Here is a 7,774-nt window from a genome sequence, read left to right as displayed (position 1 = left end):
ATCGAATAGTAGTATAGTTATAGTGACACCGAGAATATAGTATCCACGAGGACTAAAAGTACTAGTAATACTATCTTTTTATTATCTAACCTAAGAATTAAAAGATGTTTTTAAACTAAAACTAATTATCTAATTAACTAAGATTACGACAGAGATTAAAGTTGGAAAATAATTTTTAGAAGACCGATGGAGAAGACAATACCCAAGGAAGAATCCACCTAGACTTCACTTATTACTTCTGAATTAGACGATTTATTCACTTGACTTGATCCGTAGAAATCCCTAGTTTATGTTATTATCTCTCTCAAGACTAAAAACAACTGACTCTAGGTTGATTAATTGAAACCTCTTTCTAATTAAAACCCCTATTGTCGCATTAACTCGATCTATGGATTCCCTTATTAGATTTGACTCTAATCCAGTAGATTTATGTCATCCTATCTCTAGGATTGCATGCAACTCCGCTTAATTATGAATGATCTACTCTTAAACAGGGATTTTTGCTCCACTGAATAAGCACATCAAAACCTGAATTAATATTCTGAAATATCAAAACAGGAATTAAAACTCACAATTAAGAATAAGAATAAGTATTTATCATATAATTCAAATAACAATAAGATCTGTCTTAGGTTTCATCTCCCTTAGGTATTTAGGGAGTTTAGTTCATAATAATGGAAAACATCTCAAAATTAGGAAAACGACAAAACATAAAGAAACCTAAAGAACTTATAGGGAAATTGAATGGAGATCTTCAGTCTTGAAGTAGATCCTGCTTCTGAGCTGATTCCGCTGGCTATCCTTGAATATTTTCTACCTTCCAGTCTGCGTCCCCTTTAACCCTGTTCTAGGGTGTTTATATAGACTTTGGAATGCTTCAAAACCCTCAAAATTAGCCTTTTCCGAGTAGAATTAGACTTGGGCTCGATAGGGACACGGCCGTGTGGCACGCCCGTGTGATGATGTTCAGGCCGTGTGTAATTCTGAGTTAGTTTTTAGTCGACACGGCCATGGCATACGGGCATGTGGATTACCTGTGTGGAAATGCTTAGGCCATGTGAAACACTGAAGTAGGCCAATTTGTCCGTTTTTGCCCGTTTCTTTCTCTTTTTGCTTTCCTATGCTCACCTAAGTATAAAACATAAATTTAAAGGATTGGGAGCATCGAATTCAATGAAACTAAGGAAAAATCATCCATAAATATGTTAAATATGGGGTAAAAATATGTATATATTATGGTTTATCAAATGTCCCCACACTTAAGCATTTGCTTGTCCGCAAGCAAAATCCTCAACTCACAGTTAAAATAAATCCTTCTCAACTTTCTCATTAGTAATGTTTCGAAGTAATCCCTAAGTAATCATACATTGAGAGCTTAACTAAAAGAACATTAAAGTTTCAAACAATCCAAGTTGAGCATTTTAATCATAAAATCATAGGTATCCCCTTTTATCTAAGTAATTATCTTTAATTCCAAATAGACAAGGGTTGACATCCATACTAAAGATTCACTCAAATCACTCAAAGTGTTTAAGGTTCAATAATTAAGCACTCAATAGTCAAACATGAAAAGTTATTACCATAGGCTTGCATGAAAATCAAATCTCCACCACTATAAATGAGATGATACACAAATTAAAAGGTCTTTAAAGGGTTGTAATGGGGCTTGGTTAAAGGTGTGGATAAAGGCTGAAAAAGAAGGTTAGAATTAAGATCGAATTGATAAATTACTCAACTGGAAAAATAAACTAACACTAAATAATTACATCAATTGAATTTATTAAAGATAAACATGAGCTTCTTCTCAGAATATAGAATTAAATACTTAAGATCAAACAAAGAACTAATGATAATCAACATATAATTTTTTTTTAAGAATAAGAATAAGTAACGAGAGAGAATTATATAACTCAAATGAAAGAACATAGTTAGACAATTAACCAAATCAAATATCGATAAAAAGGGAATCAAAATAGGAAAAATTCTTAACGAATCAAAAAGTATGATAGAGGGGTTAAAATTTAGGGTAAATTAAGAATGGTTTGTTAAGCTCAAAGGGGTTTACTAAGGGTTAATTATGAAGGTAGGCTTTTTGTGGGGTAAGTGGGTTAAAACCTAGGTGCCTTTATCATCTTGGTATATTAAATAAAAGTTGTGGTCTTGACATGCATAATCGAAGCAAGTTCTAGAATAAAAATTCAATGTTGACACATTCATAAGCAATAAAATCAGTGAGCAAAATCTCACGAAAGTTATGGGTATTTGATGTCAGTCCTGTAAATTCAAAATTTCAAGATAATACCTCAATTTAGGGAAACAACCTAGCAATTTTAATTCTCAAAAGTCAACTTATCATTCTTGATTCTCTACTGCCTTTAAAGTTTAAATAATCAATGCATAATTACCTATGTTTTAATCCATAACATATTAATAAAAATAATCAATCAATCAGAATTCATTCTAATAGTAATATGAGAAAATCATTTGAGAACAAGATATAATTCAGGGATTTTCTAATAATCATATAAATAACCTCCCCACACTTAAGATGTACATTGTCCTCAATGTACAAAAATAGATAATAATAATAATAATATAAACATAATATCAGAAGAGAGGGAGAGAAGTGAAACTGCCCTGAATTTTTGGATGAAATCCTTGGAATAGCAAAAGCTAGAATTGTAGATAAGGCCGAATGAAAGGCATGATTCTGAGTTACTAATAAGAAAATAAACACAACTGTGGAAGAGAATTAAGGGATCACTTGATAATAACCATAAAGATAAACATAGTTCAAAATATAAAACATAAGTCTTCAAAAATAAATAAAAGATAAAATAGGATTGAAATAAAAATAATAATAATAAAATAAAGGAACTTAAAGATCCTCATCATCGGATGGCTCGTGGGTCGATGGTACCGAAGGAGAGATGTGGAGGTGGTGGCAAATCTATCGAAGAGTGACATCAATGTTGTCAAACTGCTCAAAATACTGCTGCTCAAATAGAGTGAGTCACTCGGATATATCTGTCAAAGTGGCAGCAGTGGGGCAGTGACTCTGTGATAGTGGTGGAGGTGGTTCCTCATGAAGGGGAGGGACGTCATCAGTAATTTCCTCTGGATCATCCTGGTCATTAGAATGGATGAGTTTGTACTGAGAGGGGTCGAATCCACGGTGTCGCTCTATCATCCTCATGTGGATCATACTAGAAATTCCCTGAGGAGCCATCTGGCCTACTAATGTGAGTGTCGATGACATCTCTGGAGCATCGAAGAGGCCAAAGTGTCGAGTAAGACGAGTTACGTAAGGATTAAGACAAATGGGACCCCTTCTATGGCGGTCTGTTTGATGGCTAAAAGCAAGCGCTATGAAGTATGCCAAATCAAAGACGTGACCAGTCGCCATGCTCCAAAGATAGTATGCGTCAGTAGTGCTTACAACTCTTATGCTCTCTCTCTTGCCAGTCAATAAGGCGTGGATGTATCGTAGAGCCGAAGAAAGAGATGTCGCCTTCGAGTGACTCGCTTCATAATAGATCTGACTAGCTGTGAGATCCGTCCAACAGCACGAAGATGTCGCCTTTGAACTACTCACGTCATAATGGATCTGACTAGCTGTAAGATCCGTCCAACAGTACGAAGGTAAGTAATGGATATGATGGTTGAGGTGAAGATAGTTATCAGCACCTATAAACTCATTGGTGTAGATGCCCAAAGCTGCGCCAAACTCAGGGACGCTCATATGTCGCACTAATCCACCAAGTCAGGAAGTGATAGTACCAGCCTCGTCATGGGTATTCATCACATGCTATAGATGGAAAGTAGTGCAAAAATCCAAGGTAAGCTCCGAATAGGTGGGCTTGATAATCCTAAAGAAACGATCCTATGGTGCAGTGGTAATGAAAGCACAGACCTTATTAGCTAGTCTGACTTGCTCCAATGTGGCCCAATCAATACATCTGCCTAAACCTAGCGGCTGCACGCGCAAAAGCTGAAACAAGTCGTCCTGTGGGCCTGACGAAAATCGAAGCAGAGGGTGACGAGCTTCTGTTGAGGCGCTTGAGGAGGTTGCGCCAGGCCCCTTCCATTTTTTCAAAGCGGGAACGACAACTTTGGATTTGCCTCGAGTGTTCGTCATGAGAATCTACAATAAAGCAAGGAAATATTAAAAAAGACAAACTAATCAAGATAGATGCATGCTAATGAAGCTTCGTAGTTGGCTTAATAATTGTGAAAATAATAAAACTAAGGAAATTCATGCTATGACCAATCAAAGGGTTGATATTGAGTACATCAAAACATGAAGTAGCTTACTTGTAACCAAATCCAAATGCAGAATAACTAAGCTAAGGAGAAGTATAATACTACTGAGTAAGATAATATCAGATCAACCACAGTATATACATTTTTTTTTAAATATATGTCTAGCAAGTTAAAAAAATCAATAGTGGAGAAACAAAATTCATGTTGTAATAACGGAAAGCAGTAAAACTAATTATAGAAATGACTAAATAAATAAATAAATAAAATAAAGGAAATAATAATAATAAGACTAATACTAATGATAATAAAAAGATTTATAAAAATTAATAAAATAATAGAACTAATAGGATAATGGCTAAAAAGGGAAGAAGAAGAACCGACGGTGGTAGGGAGTTTTGGAGGGGTGCGCAATTGGTGGTCAAATGGTGGGAGGGGCCGGGCGACGGAGTGGTGCGTGAAGAGGAAAGGGGTAAGGGGGTTCGGCTAAGGGAAGGGGAATTGTGGGTAAAGAGGAAAGGGGAAGAAAGAAGGGGAGGGAGTCGCGAATGTGGATGAGGTTTGGTTGGTTGAAGGGGGTGTGTGGATGAGGAGGAAAGATGACAGTAAGGGTGGTGGTTAAAGGTGGCCGGAGTGATGGGGTTTTAGGGCTGCAGCGGTTTAGGGAAGAAGAGATGAGAAAAGGACAAAATATGAAAAAGATGAAATAGGGATTAGGGTTAAATGGGGGCACGGTCATGTGAAGCCCGTGTTGGGCCACACGGCCGTGTCACACGTCTGTGTGGCTTGAGTATTGCCCGTGTAGGTTGCGAAGATTTAATGACCATTTGTCACACAGCCTAGGACATGCCCGTGTGGTCCACACGGTCGTGTCGCACGCCTGTGTGGCCTCTTTTAGCCCGTGCCTATCGAGTTTGGGTGATTTAAGCCCTGTTTCCACACGACCAAAGATACGCCCATGTGTCCAAGCTGTGTGGGTCATTGTACCTTATAAAAAAATGGAAAATAGATAAAATAAAGGGTTAGTGGTGTTAGTGCTTGGGTTGCCTCTTGAGAAGCGCTTATTTATAGTCTAAGCTCGACTCACTTCATATTTGCACGGTCATGGAGGTTCAATGAGTTGAAACTCCTCATTCCAGCTATCAATTTTATCAAAATAAGGTTTTAGACGAGTACTATTTACCTTAAAAGTCCCGAATTTTGGATGAGTTACCTCGACTGTACCGTATGGGAAAACGTTGAGTACCGAAAAAGGAGTTGCTCCATTGGGTTCAGAAGTAGCAACACGAGGGTCTGCTTCAACTAATAGTACTTTGTCTCCAACCCTAAGTTGATTCGATTCACCTTTAAGTTCATCGTGACACTACTTTGGTCCATTGTGTATCCTAGGTTTCTCCTTAATTGTTGTTCTCCATTCATCCAGTTCCTCGATTTGTACTCTTCGTTCCTCAAGAGTTGATCATGGCTCCATCACTTTATCCCTAGGGATTTCCTGCACAAAAGTCTTAGCCAAAATGTTGTTCTCATGGAAAAAACTCATAATATCATTTTGATCACTAGATAGTCTAACAGAGTCATGAGCTTGAAGTTTAATCGTATCATCACCTACACGAAGCGTTAATTCTCCTGTATCAACATCAATAATAGTTCTAGCAGTTGTGAAAAAGGGTCTACCCAGAATTAAAGGTACGTCACTATCCTCATTCATGTCTAAGACAACAAAATTGACTGGGAATATAAATTTGTCAATTTTAACAAGCACATATTCAATTATACCCCTAGGAATTCTAATGGTTTTATCAACCAATTGAATGCTCATCTTAGTTTGTTTGGGTTTCCCTAGTCCTAGTTTTTTAAACATTTTATAAGGCATAGCATTAATACTTGCCCCTAAATTAGCTAAAGCATAGTTAACATTCGAACTACCAATTAAACAAGGAATTGTAAAACTCCCTGGATCTTTCAGTTTGTTGGGTATCTTATTTTGTAGAATAGCTGAGCAGACTGCATTTAAATACACATGTGGTGACTCATCTAACTTCCATTTGTTTGATAAAAGCTCCTTTAAAAATTTAACCGAGTTGGGCATCTGCGAAAGAGCTTCAATAAATGGTAAGTTAATATGTAATTTTTTTAATAATTTAAGGTATTTACTGAATTGTTCATCCGTGTGGTCTTTCCTTGTCGCCTTAGGGCATGACACACGAGGTTTATACGCTTTACTTGCTGGCTTCTGTGTACCATTATTCATCTCATTCTTACCATTACTTACCACAGTTTCGTGCCTTGTTTCAAATTCAGATTCAACTAACCCTTCTTCGTCGCGCACAGTGATGGCATGAAGTTGCTCCCTTAGGTTAGTTTCTATTACTGGGCATGCTACCTTGTGGTTGTTCAGCAATCAACTTAGCAAGCTGTCCTATTCAGGTTTGGAGCCCTTGCTTGCTGATTCTTAAGTGATGTTTTGGTATTCTGAAAATGAGTTCCTGACACCGAGATGAATTTCGTGAGCATCTCTTCAAGGTTTGATTTCTTCTCTTGTTGGTAAGGTGGTTGTTGAAAACCTGGAGGATGTTGTTGTTTTCGATTTCCTTGACCACCCACTAGAAATCGGGATGGTTCCTCCAACCTGCATTATAAGTGTTACTAGACGGATTATTTTGAGGTCTAGAATTATTACCCATATAGTGAACTTGTTCCTCCTCAGTGCTAGGGTTTAAGGATGGATAATCTGTGTTGTGACTCCTCCTCCATTTGAATCACACGTCATCACTGGATGTACCTGAGTAGAACCATACAAACCATCAATCTTTTTGTTTAAAAGCTCTACCTGATTAGATAGCATAGTGACCGCGTCGAGGCTGAAAACACCAGCTGCTTTTGTCGGCTTTGTTCTCATGACTTGCCACTAATAGTTATTCAGTGGCATCTCTTCAATAAATTTGTAAGCCTCTTCAGGTGTTTTGTTGCTTAAAGTTCCACCGATGGCTATATCGATCAGTTGCCTTGTTGAGGGGTTCACACCGCTGTAAAAAGTCTGAACCTACAGCCATAGAGGTAACCCATGGTGAGGGTACCTTCCCAATAAGTCCTTGTATATCTCCCATGCATCATAAAGAGTTTCTAGATCCATCTGCACAAAAGAAGAGATATTAATCCTCAATTTAGCCGTTTTAGCCGGCGAAAAGTATTTAAGTAAAAAATTTTCGGTCATTTGTTCCCAAGTAGTGATTGACCCTTGTGGTAATGAGTTTAACCACTATTTAGCCTTATTCCTCAATGAAAAGGGAAACAACCAAAGGCGAATGGCATCGTCAGAAACGCCATTGATCTTAAAAATGTCGCAGAATTCCAGAAAATTAGCTAAATAAGTGTTTGGATCTTCGTCCTGCAATCCATCAAATTGAACAAACTGTTGTATCATTCGAATCGTGTTAGGTTTCAGTTCAAAGTTATTTGCAACAATAGTAGGTCTAACTATACTCGATTCAATTCCTGTTAAACTAGGCTTAGC

At 37.5% G+C, this 7,774-nt stretch overlaps 1 non-coding gene across 1 annotated transcript; it reads left to right on the top strand.

Annotated features, from left to right (window-relative positions):
- The first annotated feature begins 7,319 nt into the window (after nt 1-7,319).
- LOC128291146 (small nucleolar RNA R71) lies at nt 7,320-7,426 on the top strand. The gene has a single exon (XR_008280922.1). It is a non-coding gene; the product is annotated as a small nucleolar RNA R71 (small nucleolar RNA).
- Nucleotides 7,427-7,774: the final 348 nt, after the last annotated feature.

The sequence above is a fragment of the Gossypium arboreum genome, chromosome 3 (assembly GCF_025698485.1).
Source record: "Gossypium arboreum isolate Shixiya-1 chromosome 3, ASM2569848v2, whole genome shotgun sequence".
In the NCBI taxonomy this organism is placed as follows: Eukaryota; Viridiplantae; Streptophyta; class Magnoliopsida; order Malvales; family Malvaceae; genus Gossypium; species Gossypium arboreum.
This window is presented reverse-complemented; position numbering and strand designations above follow the sequence as displayed.